Genomic DNA, 21,916 nt, shown 5'->3' on the forward strand with positions numbered 1-21,916 from the left:
TCCTAGCATACATCAATAAGTTTACTTTCCTTTGTATATTTTACAAAGTTCCTTTCATTTCTTTTACTTTATGAAAGGTGATTGAAGTAGAGGTTTAAAATAACTAAATGTATTGCTGCAATTCTCTACAACTATTATGTTTCCTTCTGTATGTCAGGCTAAAGACAATTATCAATAAAATGTATACAAGTATTATTCAACACTGACACACCACTTCTCATGCACATTCGTAAAGGTACAGGGGATGTGTTGGGTTAGGTTTTTCAAGTTTATAAATAGCTCTTTTGATCTTTGATTGTTTTCATTCAAATTTAAATGTTTTAAAATTCATATTTAATCTTCAATTTGTATAGGAAACAAAATCTCATTATCCTACTTCTTCATGTTTCACATTCCAAAGAAGGATTTCTCCCTCTCTCTTTTTCTTTTTGGCAGCAATGTGTAATCTTGTGGTTTTTCTTCCTCCTAAAATCATCAAATGAAAATTTCTCTTTATATAAAAAAATTGAACTTAAATGATGTCATTTTTAATGGCTGGCATATATTAAGAAAAATACTTTACATCTGGTATTTAATCTCATTCCTAAAATAAAAGCACTAGATCAGTAGGTCTGTAAGAATGAATAGTGACTTTAGTATTTTCTTGCTGAAACCTTTTCAGTTTGTCAATATGATCTCACATTTTCTTTAGAGGCCGGTGATCCTTTGTCCCTGCATCTCTTCCAGAAAATAAATAGGAAACTCCACTTTAATGAAACAAATAGGAAGGAAAACGAATGGACATATCACCATGTACATACTTTGCAGATATTTCCAAAGTTAATTTCTCCCCAAAGAAGGGCAGTAAGTAGTCATTCACTTTGGAAGGTCAAAGTCTTATTTTTAGTCATTCAAAATGGGAATGTTAATAAGAACACAATTAGAGTAAACTATCTACAGCTCATGTGAGAATCATCAAAGTTATGAACAAGAGGAGGCATTTAAGTGATAAACATAATTGCCGAAATCGGGTTGCAGAGATAAAAGGAGATTAGACTGAGAATATGCTGTGGGATTTTAATCAGATCTTTTCTTTTTTATAACATTCCACCTCGTACTCCCTTCCTGCCCAAGTTTTGGCAAACTATGGTCATCCTCTTAGGCTAGAGGACAGTGGGTGTAAAGCTTCATAGACAAGATAGTGAACGTCCACTTCCCCTTTCCATTTCCCACCTATGACAGCCTACTGACCCAACCACTCCTGGTGGGTTACAGTCCTTGCTGTAGCCACACCCACATGCCTACCAGGGGCATACAGGGTGTGAAGTTCTGAGGAGGCTTACTCTATCTCAGGGGAATGCTAACCAAAGGTGGTTGGTTGGACCTCAGCACACCTTTTTTAAAATGTAAAAGCACTGGAATAGGCACTATTGTAGAAAGAGGTTTTAAGTTTCTGCTCTTGGAGATTGTCAAGGAAAATGTTCAGTTCATCAACAGCCATTCATGGAGGCTTATTTTGTTTTCATGTTCAGAGTTTTCACATCTGCTGTCATATGGCTACATCAGGACATGGAGGGCACAAGGAAGTTCTTATTTTGCATCATTTAGATTTCACTTGTCTGAAGGCAAGAGGCCCTACCCAGCCTGCAGAGCCAGGAGACAGCTGGCTGGTGAAGAATGTGGCCTCTGTAGTCACATTGCCTGGCTTTGAGTCCCAGTTCTTGCTCACAAGCTGTGGGACCTTCGTAAGTCATTGAATCGCTCTGTGCCTCAGTTTCCTCACCTGTAATATGGGGCAATAATAATATCTCCCCATGGGGTTGAAGTAAAGTGCTTAGAACAGTGTCTGACACATTGTAGCTCATGAGCTAGGAGTGGAGGAGGGTGAGACTAAGAATGATTCTACTTTGTATTTAATGTGAGATGTGACTGAACCATATAAAATTAAAGTGACTCATTAAAAAGTGCTACAGAAGCCGTGAATTTTATTCCACCCCAACACTTAGGTGTAAGATATTTCTTTTACTGGCATACCTCAATTTTTGCATTTCACTTTTTTGTACTTCTCAGATATTGTGTTTTGCATTTTTTAAAAAAACAAATTGAAGCTTTGTGGCATCCTTTTGTTGAGTAAGTTTATGGGCACTATTTTTTCAACAGCATGAGTTCACTTTTTGTCTCTATGCCACATTTTGGTAATTCTTGCAGCATTTCAAATGTTTGTACTGTTATTGTATCTGTTATGATGATTTGTGACCCCCACTCTTTCATGTTGCTATTGTATTTGCTTTAGGATGCCATGAACTTATATAGGAACCCATATAATTTGGTGAATTTAATGCATCAATGCTGTATATGTTATGACTGCTTTACTGACTGTCCATTTCCCCATCTTCTCCTTCTCTTCAGACCTCCCTGTTTCTTGAGGTACAACAATATTGAAATCAGGCCAGTTATTGACCCTATAATGGCCAATATGTGTTCAAGTGAAAGGAAGAGCTGACTTTAAATCCTGACTTTAAATCAAGCATCCCTGACTTTAAATCAAAAGCTAGATGTGATTAAACTTACTGAGGAAGGCATGTCAAAAGCTGAGATAGGCTGAAAACTAGTCTTCTTATGCCAACAGTTAACCAAGTTATGAATGTAAAGGAATAATTCTTAAAGGTAATTAATAGTGCTACTCCAGTGAACCAAATGATAAGAAAGCGAAACAGTCGTATTGCTGGTATGGGGAAAGTTTTAGTGGTCTGGGTAGAAGATTAAATCAGCCACAGGTTACCTGTCAGTCTAAACTTAACCCAGAGCAATGTCCTAACTCTGTTCAATCTTTTGAAGGCAGAGTGGGATGAGGACGCTACACAAGAAAAGTTGAAAGCTAGGAGAGGTTGGTATACGATGTTTGAGAAAAGGTGTAACATGAAAGTGCAAGATGAGGCAGCAAGTGCTGATACGGAAGCTGCAGCAAGTGCTGATACGGAAGCTGCAGCAGATTATCCAGGATATCTAGTTAAGATCATTGATGAGGTGGCTATACTAAACAACAGACTTTCCATGTAGACAAAATAGCCTTCTTTCAGAGGTGATGCCATATAGGACTTTTATGACTAGAGAGGAGAAAAAGGCAATGCCTAGCTTCAAAACTTCAAAGGACAGGCTGACTCTTATTAAGGGGTAATGCAGTTGGTGACTTTAAGTTAAAGCAAATGCCCTTCGATCATTTAAAAAATCCTAGTACCTTTAAAAATTATGCTAGATCTGCTTTGCGTATGCCTAGAAATGGAACTACAAAGCCTGAATAGAAGTCCATCTGTTTATGATATGATTTACTAAATATTTAAAGGCCATTATTGAAATCTACTGCTCAGAAAAAGAGGCTTCTTTCAAAATACTACTGCTCATTGACAATGTACCTGGTTGCCCAAGAACTCTGATGGAGATGTACAAGGGAATAATGTTTTCAGACCTGCTAATACAACATGCATTCTGCAGCCCATGGATCAAAAAGTAATATTGACTTTTAAGTCTTTTTATTTAAGACATATGTTTCATAAGGCTATAACTGTCATACATTGTGATTTATCTGATAGATCTGGGTAAAGTAAATGGAAAGCCTTCTGGAAAGGATTTAGTATTCTAGATGTCATTAAGAACATTTGTGATTTATGGGAGGAGGTCAAAATATTAACATTAAGAGAAATATGGAAGAAGTTGATTCCAGCCCTCATGGATGACTTTTTGGGGGTTCGAGACTCCGGTGGAGGAAGTAACTGCAGATATGGTGGAAATAGCAAAAGAATTAGAATTAGAAGTAGAGCGTGAAGATTTGATTGAATTGGTACAATCTCATGAGAAAGCATTAATAAATGAGGAGCTGCTTCTTATGGATGAGAAAACAAATAGAAGGAATCTATTTCTGGTGACAGTGCTGTGAACATTGTTGAAAATAACAACAAAGGATTTAGAATATTTTATAAACTTGGCAAAGCAGCAGTAGGGTTTGAGAATATTGGCTTAAATTTTGAAAGAAGTTTTACTATGGGTGAAATGCTATCAAACTGTAATGTATGCTACAGAGAAATCTTTCCTGAAAGAAAAAGTCAATCAGTGTGGCAAGTTTCATTGTTGTCTTAATCTAAGAAATTGCCACCGCCACCTGAATCTTCAGCAACCACCGCAGTGATTAGTCATCAGCTATCAATATGTAGGCAAGACAATCCTCCAGCAAAAAGATCACAGCGCACTGAAGGCTCATGATTTTTTAGCTACAAAATATTTTTTAGCTACAAAATATTTTTAGTTAATGTGTGTACTTAGTAGACTACAGTATAGTGTAAATATAACTTTTGCATGTACTGGAAAACCAAAACATTGATGCGACTTGTTTTATTGCAATATTTACTTTATTATGGTGAGCAGGAACAGAACCCACAGTATCTTTGAGGTATGTGTATACGTCTCTAAATCAAATTTAATCTGATAAAAGCCTTCATCTCATTATACTGGCTGAAAGTTCAATTTCAACAATTATTGGATTTTTTTCTGTTTCTGGATTGGGCAAAGGTGCTATTTAGGATAGGTGGGTGAAAGGTGGATCTTCATGTTTGTGGTTCAGATGGATTTTTGCTCAAGCTCACAACAGCCCTGGACGGGGAGGGGATCTTCTACTTTTGTTCTGTGTCTTTGTGAGGCTGGGTGCCTAGGCACTTAGTGTCCTGTCTCTCCACATACACAACACAGTTATTCCTTTCAGGTGTCTGCCATCTCCCTGCTTTTGTAGAACCTCCTTGCAGAACACACAGATCTCAGTCCACATTATAGTCTTCGAAGAAGCTTTACCTTGACATATTCACCTTATTTTCTTCTCTTCTTAGCCCAAAGACCTAGCATAACTCCCCAGATGAGTTTAGGCCTTTAGGAAGAAAGAATCCAGAAAGATGCACAATCTTCAGGCAAATTCTTCTTTGGCTATACAACATGAACTCCTCTAAGAAGAAAAGCTATAAGACCTGGTGACCACCTTGGAGCAAGGAAGCAAAATGACAGGAAAAATAAGACACATATTAATCTCTCACCATCTTGATTCAACACTGGTTTCAGAGTGCAGAACACGGGAGTTTCCTCTGAAGTTTCTATTGACACTTCCTTCACACTTTCGAGAGAAAGCTTCTAAGTGGCTCCCTGAAATCCAGTCATGCTAAATGGCAGTCTACACAGTTTTAGAAATTTCTGGCCCATCTTATAGCCCATATATGTTCTTTCATTGGCAAATGCAGTATGATTCTTCCCACAACAGAGGTCTCAAATGATGGAGATGCAATGCACACCAGCACAGATTTCGAGGGACCCAAACACACCAAGATAATAATACCTCAATTATATTTGGTCTGGATTTTAGAATAGATTTTTTGATTCATAGAATTGAAATAAGCCAATTGCCTTTACTTCTGTAAAATTACTATAGAATGGATTTTAAAAAGTAATGTGAAGTAGACTTTGATTGTTTATGACTTTGAAATCTCTGCCTGACCTTGCAGGAATTACTGAGAGTCTGCCACTTCTCTATTGCGGCTCATTCGTCTCTTCCTCTTCTGTTTTCTTCTATATTTGTTATTATTTATTTCTCTTTTTCTCCTATGCTCTTCCTCATTAGTTACTCTATCTGTTTTCCCTGTCTTCTTTCCATATTTTGGTTTTTAATCATAGAACAGTCATTTTGTAGCCCCATCAACAACATTCAGGACTAAAAGACAATTTCTGTGTTAAGGTATTTTCTTTCTTTTAAACGGAAGAGCTTCTTTGTTTTCCCATTAAGAGAATATAGACATGTTAATACTTTTACATACATATATAAATGATGTCTGTTACTCTTTTCTTTTCTACCTCAAGTATCTAAACTATAATTTAGGGAAGCAACATGATCTTAGAAAATATCATTCCTGGGGTTCACATCAGAAAAAAATCAGGACAATTTTCTCTACACTAGTTCTCATGTTTCTAAACTCATATTCCCTTGGATCTTTTTAAGACCAACTGGTAGTATTAAGGTCAGAACTTTAATTGTGAAAATCCAGAGATTTTTGTTTTCATTAAGAAGCTGTATAAAAAAGATGTTCCATTCTGCTTCCATTTCTGCAGCAGCATTTTTCTTAAAGTGGTTAGTGTCAGTTATCATTGCTCCATATCTTGTTCTTTCTCCTGCCCTCTCTCCTTCTCTTTCTCTCTCTTGTGTGTATTTGTGCAAAGATCAGACTCCAAAATCAAAAGAATAAAATTCTCCAAATAGTTCAAGCCAATTCAAACACTGCAAGATCATAAAAATAGTTCCTAGCCTCTAGAACCATGTTCAGCAAACTATGGCCCATGGGCCAAATATGGCTTGCTGCATGTAAATGTAGTTTTGCTGGAACATAGCCATGTTTGTTTCCATATTGTCTATGGCTGCTTTTGCACTTCAATGACAGGGTTTAACTGTTGCTACAGAAATGGTATTGCCTGAGAAACCTAAAATATTTACTCTCTGGCCCATTTTAGAAAACATTTACTAACTCCTGCTATAGAAGCTTACATTTAGTATGGGAGTGCTGTGGAGAGTAACGGGCAAGGAGACGTAGTTGCCTTTTTGCTCAACTTTATTATGTGTCATGCTAGGTGGGGAGGTAAAGTTGCTAGTGTTTGCATTGTATCCTGTATATACTTCTTTTAAAGCACTTACCACTAGGCAATTGCAGTTATTTCTAAAAACTTGTCTTCCCTAGTGTTTAACTGTGTTTATTTTATAAACACGTATTGAGGACCTACTTTGTTTCAGTTATGAAAGATATGGTAAAAAAAAAATAATGGAAAAATATTGATTCTCTTTCATGGGATTTCCAGTCAAGGCCAAGTGTTGCAAATCCAAATGTTTTCAGGGAACAGGTTGGTAATATAAACGAGTAGAAGCAGCCCAGGTATAAGTTACTTTCTTTGACTATTAGTTGTGTAGAAATAGTTTTCACTTCCACAGAGTTTGTGCTATATCCTGGCTTTATTGAAACCTGAGTTTCTCTTAGATTATCCTTCACTTTTCCAATTATGATAGAGACACCTTTGAGATATATGAGAAAAACAACAATGTGTGACAGCTGACAGGGGCTGAAACTTGTCTTTCATGTCAGGAAAATGATAAGGAATGATGGGGACTATGACACACTGGAGACCACTATCTTCTTCAAAGAGAACACCAGCTACTCAACTCCAGAGTATTATTGTCATATAGGAATGTTAAATCCTTCTTCTTCCTCCCCTTTCTCCTTTTCCTCCATCTTTTCATCTTCTGCTTGTCCTTTTTCTTCTCCATTTCCTTCTTTTGAGGAGAGAGAGAAGCTGAAGAGCTAATCTGGATTTTATGTGAATTTCTAATTTTTAAATGTTGACTACATGTATAAAATACTGTGCAGACCAAACTCAGTACATGTGCTGGTCAGATTTTGTTCACAGTCCATCAGTTTGTGTTCCCTGTGTGAGAATGATGTAAGGTCTTTGGGAACAAATACCTTGGTGTAAAAATGACAATATTTTCAGGGATTCTTTAATTGTGTGTTATTTGTTATATTGGTCCATTCTCATGCTTCTAATAAAGACATATCTCATGCTTCTATAGTATAGAATTACTATACTATAGAATAGGTAATTTATAAAGGAAAGAGGCTTAATGGATTCACAGTTCCACATGGCTAGGGAGGCCTCACAATCACAGTGGAAGGTGAAGGAAGAGCAAAGGGATGTCTTGCATGGTGTTAGGCAAGAGATATGTGCAGGGGAACTCCCTTTATAAAACCATCAGCTCTCATGAGACTTATTGACTACCACAAGAATAGCACTGGTAAAACCCACCCCCAGAATCAATTACCTCCCACTGGTCTCTCCCACCACCTGTGGGGATTATGATAATTCAAGGTGATATTTGGTTGGGACACAGAGCCAAACCATATCATTTCACCCCAGACCCTCCCAAAAATCATGTCCTTACATTTCAAAGCCAATCATGTCTTCCCAATTGTATTAGTCAATTTTCACTCTGCTGATAAGACATACCTGAGAGCAGGTAATTTATAAAGAAAAAGGTTTAATGGACTCACAATTCCATGTGGCTAGGGGGTGCCTCACAATTGTGGCAGAAGTCAAAAGACACACCTTACATGGTGGCAGACAAAAGAGAAAATGAGAGCTTGTGTAGGAAACTCCCTTTGTAAAACCATCAGATCTCATGAGACTTATTCACTAACATGAGAATAGCACTGGAAAGACCCCCTGCTCCCATGATTCAATTACCTCCCATTGGGTCCCTCCCATGTCACATGGGAATTGTGGCAGCTACAATTCAAGGAAAGATTTGGGTGGGGACACAGTCAAACCATATTATTTTGCTCCTGATCCCTCCCAAATCTCATGTTCTCACATTTCAAAACTAATAATGCCTTTCCAAGATTCCTCAAAGTCTTAACTCATTTCAGCATTAACTCAAAAGTCCACAGTCCAAAGTCTTATCTGAGACAAGGCAAGTCCCTTCCACCTATGAGCCTGTAAAATTAAAAGCAGGTTAGTTATGATCTAGATACAGTGGAGGTCCAGGTATTGGGTAAATGCACCCATTCCAAATGGGAGAAATTGACCAAAATGAAGGGACGACAGGTCCCATGCAAGTCTGAAATCCCTGTGGCAGCCAAATCTTAAAGCTCTGAGATGATCTTTGACTGCATGTCTCACATCCAGGTCACACTGATGCAAGAGGCAGACTCTCATGGCCTCAGGCAGATCCCCTCTTGTGGTTTTTCAGGGTACAGCTACCTTCCTGGCTGCTTTCATGGGCTGGCATTGAGTGTTTGTGGCTTTTCCGGGTGCATGGTCTGAGCTGTTAATGGATCTACCTTTCTGGGTCTGAAGGATGGTGGCCTTCTTCTCACAGCTTCACTAGGCAGTGCCTCAGTGGGGACTCTGTGTGAAGGCTCCAACCCCACATTTCCCTTCTGCAGTGCCCTAGCAGAGGTTCTCCATGAGGGCTTCACCCCTGCAGCAAACATCTTCCTGGATATCCAGGCATTTCCATACATCCTCTGAAATCTAGACAGAGGTTCCCAAACCTCAATTCTTGACTTCTGCGCATCTGCAAGTTCAATACCATGTGGAAGCTGCCAAAGCTTGGGCTTGCACTTTCTGAAGCCATGGCCTGAGCTGTACCTTGGCCCCTTTTAGTCGTGGATGGAGCAGCTGGGATGCAGGGCACCAAGTCCCTAGGCTGCACAGAGCAGGGGTAGCCTGGGTCTGGCCCATGAAACCATTTTTTCCTCCTAGGCCTCCAGGCCTGTGATGGGAGGAGCTGTAACAAAGGCCTCTGACATACCCTGGAGACATTGTCTCCATTGTCTTGGTGATTAACATTTGGCTTCTTATGCCTTATGCAAATTTCTGCAGCCTGCTTGAATTTCTTTCCAGAAAATGGATTTTTCTTTTCTATAGCTTTGTCAGGCTGCAAATTTCCTGAACTTTTATGCTCTGCTTTCCTTTTAAACATAAGTTCCAAATCAAAACCCATATCTTTGTGAATACATAAACTGAATGCTGTTAACAGTATCCAAGTCACATCTTGAACACTTTACTACTTACTAATTTCTTTCACCAGATGCCTTAAATCATCTCTCTTAAGTTCAAAGTTCCACAAATCTCTAAAGCAGGTGCAAAATGTTGCCAGTCTCTTTGCTAAAACATAATATGAGTCACCTTTGCTCCAGTTCCCAACAAATTCCTCACCTCCATTTGAAACCACCTCAACCTGGATTTCATTGTCCGTATCTCTATCAGCATTTTGGTCAAAACCATTCACCAAGTCTCTAGCAATTTCCAAATTTTCCCACATTTTGAGCCCTCCAAACTGTTCCAACCTCTGCCTGTTACCCAGTTCCAAAGTCACTTCCACATTTTCAGGTATCTTTACAGCACACCTCACCTTACCGGTACCAATTTACTATATTAGTCCATTCTCATGCTGCTAATAAAGACATACCCAAGACTGGATAATTTATAAGGGAAAGAGGTTTAATAGACTCACAGCCCCACATGGCTGGGGAGGACTCACAGTCATGGCAGAAGGTGAAGCAAGAGCAAAGACATGTCTTACATGCCAGCAGGCAAGACAGCATGTGCAGGGGGGAACTCCCCTTTATAAAATCATCAGATCTCATGAGACTTATTCACTATCATGAGAACGGCATGGGAAAAATCTGCTCCCTTGATTTAATCAACTCCCACTTGGTCCCTCCCACTATACTTGGGAATTATTATAATTCAAGGTGACATTTGGGTGGGAACACAGAGCCAAACCATATCATTAGTATTTCTATTTTACAAATAAAACTGATGTTCAGATGCAAGAAACTGGTTTGAAGTCCTGAAAAATCTCTTCCTCTTTCTCCAAGAAAATACTGCCCAAAACACAGGACATTTGTAATCATTTAAAGTTTGTGAAAATTATTTCATAAACTGTAAAACATTGTGTTTTATATGAACTACATGTGAAAGTTATTTTGTTAACTGTAAAGCCTTGTGCTTATATTGGTATATATTGGCACTTATATCGGTACATAAAGTGATAAAAGAGAGCTTCCACATGATCTGTAAGAGTGAAGGAGAGAGATTTATTTGTTGCCAGAGACTTTGATGTGGACCTCCACAGAAGGCTGGGACTTTGAACATGTGGAAAAAGAATGTGTCCCAGGCAGAGGGAACTGCCTGAACAAAGGTCAGAGCATTCTACCTAAAAGATTTCTGAGAAGTCCATTGAAGCAAAGGCATTTGAGAAATGCTGGCTTAGAAATAAGTAGCTGTAGACTTCCCTTAGGGAACTGGGTATAATTGTGTGATGAAAACACAGTTGTGCCTACTGAACACATGTTTGGAGAGTTAGAAAATTGCAAAATTGCAAAGGGCCTGAAGGGTGAGTCTGGAGAATCTGAACTTTATTCTGTAGGAAACAGGCATTAGCAGGAGTTTTAGGCAGGCAAGAGATATCTTTATACTTGAGTGTAAGGGGAAAATACACTTCTTTAACAGGGGTAGGCATGATGTATAGCTTTGGGGAATTGACTGCAGGCTTGGAAAAAGATTTGTTCATCTAGGAAAATAGCCAACAAGTACAAATGAAGGGATATTATTAGGGAAATGTTTTTCATAGTCTTTCTCTTATCTTTGATAAAGCTAGATTTTAATAAGGAGATATTTAGATCTGGCCCATAGATTCATTCTAGAGATCTTAAAGAACTTTTACATCATTAAATTTGATCTTTCTGTCACCAGCAGTTTAGAGATGTGAAAGCACTGGACAGAATGATATACATTCATTTTTATTTAGAAAAATTTAAGTATGTGATGAAAAATCCACTTGGTGGTACCTGATGTTCTGATGTTCACGAAATATGGTACACTGGGTTTATATGCTGGATCCCCAATAAGGATATGTTCTTCTAGGCTGTTGTTAGAAAGCTTCTAACTCCTCCCCTCTCTTTTTTTAGTAGCAATGTTTAGACTTTGCTTCATTTACTTGCTTCAGAATATTATCCAGTTTAGCAGCTCATACCAACTTGTTCTCTTGTCATTATTTCTAGATTTCTTAGGTAGATTGTTTTGGTTTTGTATTTTTTTTCTTTTCCCTTGTAGAATTCTTTATCTAACAGATAATAACTCAAATGCTCTGTCAAAGGCTGGTTTCCAGGCCTATTGGAAACAGACTACTCGGATAAGAAACAGTCAAGAGACTTTCTCCATCATCTATTTCTCCCGTGTCTAAGTCGTTATTCTACATCCACAGGTGATTTAATAGTGGGTGTCTGATATCTCTTTGTAAGTCTTGAATTTCTACTTTAGCTTATAAATAGCCATCTCAAGAGAAAACTAGAGAAAAAAAATCTGAGTAGATGGAGTTTATGCAGATTGATTCAGATTAGCATTATTCATTAACCTTGCCAGTTTGTGCTGGTTAGTAATCGCCAACACACCACACTTTGGAAGATTACTTAGGTGGTGTAAATGTCCCTTCAAAGACGTTCTTGCTATTTCATTTAAAAGGTAATGAATTAGCTCTGGACATCTGCCATCCATAATTTCTATCTAGTAGAAGTGCCCTTCTATATAACATATTAGATTTTAGTGCTGAGAAAATTTCACCATCAAATAACATTTTGTTTCTCTAGTGGGAAAAATAATTGAAGATCAGAATAATGTCAGGAGTGATAATAAAATTTACATATGATTTTTTGACATAAATTGTTTACAATTGATTTTTAAAGTACCACATAGACACATATTTAGATCAGGAAATATATACAATGTGACATTATTTTAAAACAGACTCCATTTTTATGGTTTGGAGTGTGATAACTGAAATTCTGGAGACAGACAGATCTGGGTTCCATCTTAGTTCAGTCTCCTGTTAGGCATGACATAGATAAATTATTTAACCTCTATGAGCTTCAATTTCCTCAGTGCAAAATGAGGATAATAACAGCTACTTTATAGAGTGGTTTTGAGGATTAAGTAGACAGTGCTTAGAAAGCACTTACCAGAGTACATAGCACAGGGGTAGGCCCTACAAAATGGTAGCTATAATTATTATTGAATCAGATCCTTCCAAAAATCAATCTATTCCTTGATTTTAACTTTGAGATATAATTTCGAAATAATTATTTCAGACATTTCTTTGTAGAGTTTGAAATAAGAATGAATGGTTTTAGAATCTATGATATGCAATTAACTGTGTGACCATGGACAAATCATTCATTCATTCATCTACTCACGCATTTATTCAATGTAATTTGGTGCCATTATATGTGAAGTTTTAGGCATTGGAGCTAAAGCGGTGAAGAAGTAATACAAGTTCTTTATCCTTATAACTCTGACATTCTAATATCACATGTTGACAACCAAAAATGGAATGAAATAAAACATAAAATGATGATAATACAAAATAAAATAATTTAAAATGGTGTTATAAGGAGTGTAAAAATAGACTATTGTTTTGGAAGGTAATAGGGAGGGGCAGATAGATGGTGTGGCCAAGTCTGAGAAGATGTATTTCATTTAGTACTTAAATCACAAAACAGATGAACATGTAAGGATCTGTGAGAAGAGCATTCCAGTTAAAGAGACCTGTATGTGCCAAAGCCTTGAGAGGGTAGTAAGCTTGGTGGGAGAGACAGGAGGAGGCCTCGTGCAGCAGGATGCAGTGAGTGAAGGGGAAATGGTGAAAGATGAGAACAAAATGGCAGATAGGGCCAGATGAGGCAGGGCTTGTATATTAAAGAGTTTGAATCTAATTTTAAGTTTAATAGGAATCCTTTGGAGAATTTTAATCAGGAGGAAGGCATGTTCTGATTTTCATTATTTAACCTTTTCCTGGGTTCTGTTTCTTATGTATTAAAAAGTAGACAATAATGGTAATTACCTGATAGGATGTTGGAGCATTAAATGAGATATTGTGGGTAAAGCACCAGCATATATAGCCACAAAATAAATGTTAGTTATTGGTTTTGTTTACTGTAGTACAGCTGCTATGGAATGAATTGACTACCTCCAAAATTTCCAATTTGAAGCCCTAACCTGAAGTGTATATTTGTAAATAGGACCTGCAGGAAGTAATTAAGGCTAAATGAGGTCATAAGGGTAGGTCCCTAATCTGATAAGGCTGGTGCCTTATGAGAAGAGGAAGAGACACCAGAGCTGTCTCTCTACCATGTGAGGACGCAGTGAGAAGGCTTGTTGGTGTTGATTACATGGGTATGTTTGGTTTGTGATAATACATTGAGCTATGCAGTTACGTTTTGTGCACTTGTTTGTATATGTATTTTACCACCACAAGAATGCAAATTCATGAAATGAAAAAATCAGATAAAAAAATAGGCTACAACTTAGATTAAATACAGAGCTTAAGATAGTTTATCTCAAATGTGTAAGGAGAATGAATTCTTTTCAGAACTAAGAAGCAGTATTGTATCCTTGTGTTCGTCTCAGTTACCATGCCTATGGTTTGGGCTGATTGTCCAGGATCCATAAGTGGGATCAGCTTCAGCTGGGCAGGAGCGAACAGGGCTGGGCTTTCGCATAGTGAACGCTGTGAGGTAAGCCGGCAGGGGGGTAGCTGGTATCTGGGAGGCCTGGCAGTGGTTTGTAGACAGATGTCCTGGCTAGTGGGTTAGGGCTTTCAAACTGGCAGCAGGCAGGCAGTGAGTGTCCAAGCAGGCAGGTGGTCAGTGCAGGGAGTCCTTACAGAACATAGTTCTGATCATGCCATGATAATAGGGTTCAGGGACTGGCCTCCACATCATGAGAGGATTGGAGGAAAAGGATGGAATTAAAGTCTCAGAGGAAGAGAGTGCAAGGCAGAAAATAAGGCAACAACTTAGTTCTTGAAAATGGGGAACAATGTGGAGGTTTGGTCCTAAGAGTCTCAGAGCCTGAAGCTATTTTGAGCCTACAGGTGGGAGTTAAGTGTTTGCAGCTGTACAGCTTGCAGGCTAGGAGAGGGAACCAGGCTGCTATACAATTTATAGTACCTAGGAAAAATAATAGAAACATAAAATGTTAGCACCAGAAGGGATCTTAAAGCTCATCTAACTCAATTCCTAATATTACTGAATATATACCACCTGTATGAAACGCCATTGTTTGCTTTTTCATGAGCTCATCTGATCCTCCTAACCACCCTGCGAATGAAATAGTTATTATTTTTATTATAGATGGATCAGAGAAGTTAAGTAACTTCTGTACCACACAGCACAGTCAATATGTTTGCTCACATCTGTACTGTTTTAAAGCCTTGTGCTCTTTCCACTTCATTGCATACCTAGTTATGGCACAGTGGGGTTGATAATTAAGCCTTCTTGACTTCTAGGTTTATTCTTATACAATACAACAGAAAGGACTAATTGTACTTACATGCTGAAAAGGAGAGGATCTACGATTTCAATATTTCTTCTATCAGTTGAGCTGAAAACATGGGCTAACTGATTATTTACACTGCAATCATTGGGTTCCGGCGTGTCTGAAGGTTGTTGAAAATCTGATTTGTACCTAAAATGGCCTCAAACACAGAGAAATGATTGAATGGATCAAATTGTACTATAGGGTTCCAGTTGAATTTTTCTATGTATAGCCTTAGTTCAGAAAAGCCAGAGATGCTAAAGTAAAAAAAAAAAAAAAAAAAAAAAAAAAAAAAAAAAAAAAAAAAAAAAAAAAAAAAAAAAGAAAAGAAAAACATCCCCCAAGTAGGAAACTTCTAGCCAACTGTTCTGAAGCTCTTTCTGGTGAGAGTTGAGCTGATGGAGTGGAGAAAGGCTAATGACACCCTTGCAGCCTACTATCAGAGACCTATTAGACCTGCGGCAGGAGTGGGGAAGACAATGGAAGCACTCGGCAGGGATAGAGGAGGAGAAATTTCCAAAGCCACCTGAAAAGCTAAATAATTATAGAGAGTCATCTGAGATTTAGCCAGAAACACAGCATGGACAAGTCACTTAACACCTTTATTCATCCTGTCTGAATTGCAGATAAAAGCTTTTTATCTACTTCCCTTATAGAGACATAAGAATACATGTAATTTTTGTTGTAAGAGTCTTCCAATTATTTCACAAAGAATACTATCTAAAGACAATATGTTGTTATTACCATTTCTTTTTGCTTTATGTCTGGGGAGATTTTGAAAGATGCTATAAATGAGTCAGATGGTGTCATGGATAATATCTCCATCCCACAGGAGTTTGAAATCTGTGGATGGTAAGCTATTTTTATCCCTAGCACCTTAATGTAGAAATGCAAATAAACACATATCGATATGTACATAAATATAGAAAAGATGCCATTGTCATAGTTATATTGTGTTAATCACCTTCATGTTAGTCAAATGAGTCTTCTTCTTCTCTCTCTATATCTTGCTATATGCGTTGCTCCTTTTTTCCTTCCTGCTAATGCTCATTCTGCATTCCTTGTCAGAAATGTCTGCATTTATTGAGATGTTATTTCACTTTCAAGTCCCTTTTCTAATCTTGACTTTTCCTTAATCTTGTCAGCTTTCCCTGGTCTCTTTTTTCTTGAGTTATTATTGTAGTTATTTATAGAATATAATATAGCTATTAATTATTTTCCAGTTATTTCACATATCTTATTTGGCACAATTTCATCCTCTATAGGAACTTTATTTTATACATTTTATACATTAATTTTTGGTATCCCATTATGCCATGCACAGTTCCAGGGGCATAAAAGTGCCTCATCAATATTCATTTGTTTCTCCCTCCCCACTGATGGTCTACTTCTTTCCCTCCTTTCCCTCCACTTCCCTCCTTTCCTTCCCCTCCCCTCCCATCTTATCCCTCCCCTCCCCTCCCCTCCTTTTCCTCCCTCCCTCCCTCCTTCCTTCCTTCTTTCCTTCCTCTCTCCCTCCTTCCCTCTCTTCCTTGCATTAATTTTCTAAGATGAAAAGTGAAAATTTTTATCATTCAGAATTTTTCTTTTTCTTTTTTAATATATATTTTATTGCACTTTAGATTCTAGGGTACATGTGCAAAACATGCAGGATTGTTGCATAGGTACATACATGGCAATGTGGTTTGCTGCCTCCATCCCCATCACCTATATCTGGCATTTCTCCCCATGTTTTCCCTCCCCAACTTGCTACCCCCACTGTCCCTCCCCTAGTCCCCCCAACAGACCCCAGTGTGTGATGCTCCCCTCCCTGTGTCCATGTGTTCTCATTGTTCAACACCATCTATGAGTGAGAACATGTGGTCTTTGATTCTCTGTTCTTGCGTCAGTTTGCTGAGAATGATTGTTTCCAGGTTCATCCATGTCCCTACAAAGGACACGAACTCATTTTTATGGCTGCATAGTATTCCATGGTGTATATGTGCCACATTTTCCTTGTCCAGTTTATCATAAGTGGGCATTTGGGTTGGTTCCAGGTCTTTGCTATTGTAAACGGTGCCACTATGAACATATGTGTGCATGTGTCTTTATAATAGAATGATTTATAATCCTTTGGATATGTACCCAGTAATGGGATTGCTGGGTCAAATGGAATTTCTATTTCTAGGTCCTTGAGGAAGCACCACACTGTCTTCCACAATGGTTGAACTAATTTACACTCCCACCAACAGTCTAAAAGTGTTGCTATTTCTCCACATCCTCTCCAGCATCTGTTGTCTCCAGATTTTTTAATGACTGCCATTTTAACTGGTGTGAGTTGGTATCTCAATGCAGTTTTGATTTGTATTTCTCTAATGACCAGTGATGATGAGTGTTTTTTCATATGTTCGTTGGCCTTATATATGTCTTCTTTTGAAAAGTGTCTGTTCATATCCTTTGCCCACTTTTGAATGGGTTTGTTTTTTTCTTGTAAATCTGTTTTAGTTTTTTGTAGATTCTGGATATTAGCCCTTTGTCAGATGGGTGGATTGCAAAAATTTTCTCTGATTCTGTTGGTTGCTGGTTCACTCTAATGATTGTTTCTTTTGTTGTGCAGAAGCTCTGGAGTTTAATTTGATCTCATTTGCCTATTTTGGCTTTTGTTGCCAATGCTTTTAGTGTTCTAGTCATGAAGTCCTTGTCTATGCGTATGTCCTGAATGGTTTTGCCTAGGTTTTCTTCTAGGGTTTTTATGATGTTAGGTCTTACATTTAAGTCTTTAATCCATCTGGAGTTAATTTTAGTGTAAGGTGTCAGGAAGGGGTCCAGTTTCTGCTTTCTGCACATGGCTAGCCAGTTTTTTCAACACCATTTATTAAACAGGGAATCCTTTCACCATTGCTTGTTTTTGTCAGGTTTGTCAAAGATCAGATGGTTGTCAATGTGTGGTGTTGCCTCTGAGGCCTCTGTTCTGTTCCTTTGGTCTACATCTCTGTTTTGGTACCAGTACCATGCTGTCGTAATTACTGTAGCCTTGTAGTATAGTTTGAAGTCAGGTAGTGTGATGCCTCCAGCTTTGTTCTTTTTGCTTAGAATTGACTTGGCTATGCGGGCTCTCTTTTGGTTCTATCTGAAGTTTCAGGTGGTTTTTTCCAGTTCTGTGAAGAGGGTCATAGGTAGCTTGATGGAATAGCATTGAATCTATAAATTACTTTGGACAGTGTGGCCATTTTAACAGTATTGATTCTTCCTAACCATAAGCATGGAATATTTTTCCATGTATTTGTGTCCTCTTGTATTTCCTTGAGCAGTGGTTTGTAGTTCGCCTTGAAGAGGTCCTTTACATCCTGTTAGTTGAATTCCTAGGTATTTTATTCTATTTGTAGCAATTGTGAATGGCAGTTCATTATTGATTTGGCTCTTTTTAGTCTGTGCCTGATTGCTCTGGCTAGAACTTCCAATGCTATATTGAATAGGAGTGGTGAGAGAGAGCACCCTTGTCTAGTGCCAGATTTCAAAGGGAATGCTTCCAGTTTTTGCCCATTCAGTATGATATTGGCTCTGAGTTTGTCATAAATAGCTTTTATTATGTTGCGATACATTCTGTTGATACCTATTTTATTGAGAGTTTTTAGCACAAAGGGCTGCTGAATTTTGTCCAAGACCTTCTCTACATCCATTGCGATGATCATGTAGTTTTTGTCTTTGGTTCTGTTAATGTGGTGAATTATGTTTATAGACTTGTGTATGTTGAACCAGCCTTGCATCCCCTGGATGAAGCCTACTTGATTGTGATGGATAGCTTTTAATGTGCTGTTGCAATCAGTTTGCCAGTATTTAATTGAAGATTTTTGCGTCTATGTTCATCATGGATATTGGCCTGAAGTTTTTTTTGTTGTTGTTGAGTCTCTGCCAGGTTTGGTATCAGGATGATGTTCGTCTCATAAAATGATTTGGAAAGGATTCCCTCTTTTTGTATTGTTTGGAATAGTTTCAGAAGTAGTGGTATCAGCTCCTCTTTGTATGTCTGGTAGAATTCAGCTGTGAACCCATCTGGACCTGGGCTTTTTTTGGTTGGTAGGCTATTAAGTACTGCCTCAACTTCAGCCCGTGTTATTGGTCTATTCAGGATTTCAACTTCTTCCTGGTTAGGCTTAGGAGGGTGCAAGTGTCCAGGAATTTATCCATTTCTTCTAGGTTTACTGGTTTATGGGCATAGAGTTGTTTGTAGTAATCTCTGATGGTAGTTTGTATTTCTGTGGAATTGGTGGCGATATCCCCTTTATTGTTTTTTACTGCTTCTATTTGATTCTTCTCTCTTTTCTTTTTTATTAATCTGGCTAGTGGCCTATTTTGTTGATCTTTTCAAAAAACCAGCTCCTGAATTTATTGATTGTTTGAAAGGTTTTTTTGTGTCTCTATCTCCTTCAGTTCTGCTCTGATCTTAGTTATTTCTTGTCTTCTGCTTGCCTTTGAGTTATTTTGATCTTGCTCCTCTAGCTCTTTTAATTTTGATAATAGGGTGTTGATTTTAGATCTTTCCTTGCTTCTCATATGGGCATTTATTTTTATAAATTTTCCTCTAGACACTGCTTTAAATGTGTCCCAGATATTCTGGTACTTTGTGTATTCATTTTCGTTGGTTTTGAAGAACATCTTTATTTCTGCCTTTATTTCATTGTTTATCCAGTCAACATTTCAAGAGCCAGTTGTTCAGTTTCCATGAAGTTGTGCAGTTCTGAGTTAGTTTCTTAATCCTGAGTTCTAGTTTGATTGCACTGTGGTCTGAGAGACTGTTTGTTATGATTTCCTTTCGTTTGCATTTGCTGAAGAGTGATTTTCTTCCAATTATGTGGTCAATTTTAGAGTAGGTGTGATGCGGTGCTGAGAATAATGTATATTCTGTGGATTTGTGGTGGAGAGTTCTGTAAATGTCTATTATATTTGCTTGCTCCAGATCTGAGTTTAAGTCCTGGATATCATTGTTAATTTTCTGTCTCATTGATCTGTCTAATATTGACAGTGGAGTGTTAAAGTCTCCCACTATTATTGTGTGGCAGTCTGAGTCTCTTTGTAGGTCATTAAGAACTTGCTTTATGTATCTGGGTTTTCCTGTATTGGGTGTGTATATATTTAGGATCGTTAGCTCTTCTTGTTGCATTGATCCTTTTACCATTATATAATGTCCTTCTTTGTCTCTTTTGGTCTTTGTTGGTTTAAAGTCTATTTTATCATAGACTAGGATCGCAACTCCTGCTTTTTTTTTTGCTCTCTGTTTGCTTGGTAAATCTTCCTCCATCCCTTTATTTTGAGCCTATGTGTATCCTTGCACATGAGATGGGTTTCCTGGATATAGCATGATGGGTTTTGACTTTTTATCCAATTTGCCATTCTGGGTCTTTTGATTGGGGCATATAGCCCATTTACATTTAAGGTTAATATTGTTATGTGTGAATTTGATCCTGCCATTCTGATGCTAGCTGGTTGTTTTGCCTGTTAATTGATGCAGTTTCTTCATTGTGTCAATGCTCTTTACCATTTGGTACATTTTTGGAGTGGCTGGTACTGGTTGTTCCTTTCTATGTTTAGTGCTTCTTTCAGGAGCTCTTGTAAGGCAGGCCTGCTGGTGACAAAATCTCTGAGCAATTGCTTGTTCATAAAGGATTTTATTTCTCCTTCGCTTATGAAGCTTAATTTGGCTGGATATTAAATTTTAGGTCAAAAGTTATTTTCTTTAAGGATGTTGAATATTGGCCCCCACTCTCTTCTGGCTTTTAGGTTTCTACTGAGAGATCCACTGTGAGCCTGATGGGCTTCCCTTTGTGGGTAACTCGACCTTTCTCTCTGGCTGTCCTTAGCATTTTTTTCCTTCATTTCAACCCTTGTGAATCTGACGATTATGTGCCTTGGTGTTGCTCTTCTTGAGGAATATCTTTATGGTGTTCTCTGTATTTCCTGGACTTGAATATTGGCCTGCCTTGCTAGGTTGGGGAAGTTCTCCTGGATAATATCCTGAAGAGTGTTTTCAGCTTGGATTCATTCTCTCCATCACATTCGAGTACATCTATCAAACGTAGATTAGGTCTTTTCACATAATCCCATATTTCTTGGAGGCTTAGTTCATTTTTTTTCACTCTTTTTTCTCTAATCTTGCCTTCTCATTTTATTTCATTGAGTTGATCTTCAACCTCTGATATCCTTTCTTCTGCTTGATCGATTCGGCTATTGAAACTTGTGTATGCTTCGCAAAGTTCTTGTGTTGTGTTTTTCAGCTCCATCAGTTCATTTATATTTTTCTCTAAACTGTTTATTCTTGTTAGCATCTCATCAAACCTTTTTTCAAGGTTCTTAGTTTATTTGCATTGGGTTACAACATGTTATTTTAGCTCAGAGAAGTTTGTTATTACCCCTTTTCTGAAGCCTGTTTCTGTCAATTCATCAGACTCATTCTCCATCCAGCCTGTTTCCTTTGTGAGGAGTTGTGATCCCTTGGAGGAGGAGAAGCATTCTGGTTTTGGGTGTTTTCATCCTTTTTGTGCTGGTTTCTTCCCATCTTTGTTGATTTATCTACCTGTGATCTTTGTAGTTGGTGACTTTCGGATGGGGTCTCTGAGTAGATGTCCTTTTTGTTGATGATGAAGTTATTTCTTTCTGTTTTTTAGTTTTCCTTCTAACAGTCAGGCCCCTCTGCTGTAGGACTGCTGGAAGTCCTCTCCAGACCCTGCTTGCCTGGTGATTCCCTGTGGCAGCTGCAGAACAGTAAAGGTTGCTGCCAGTTTCTTCTGTTATCTTTGTCCAAGAAGGATACCTGCCAGATGTCAGCCTGAGCTCTCCTTTATGAGGTATCTCTTTGGATATATGGGGGTCAGGGAGCTGCTTGAGGAGACAGTCTGTCCCTTACAGAAGTTCAAGTGCTGAGTTGTGAGCTTTGTTGTTCCATTCAGAGCTACTGGGCAGGTACGTTTAATTCTGCTGCTGTGGAACTCATAACCGCCTTTTTTTCCCAGGT

Source organism: Cebus imitator, unplaced genomic scaffold (genome assembly GCF_001604975.1).
Source record: "Cebus imitator isolate Cc_AM_T3 unplaced genomic scaffold, Cebus_imitator-1.0 Scaffold429, whole genome shotgun sequence".
Classification (NCBI taxonomy): domain Eukaryota; kingdom Metazoa; phylum Chordata; class Mammalia; order Primates; family Cebidae; genus Cebus; species Cebus imitator.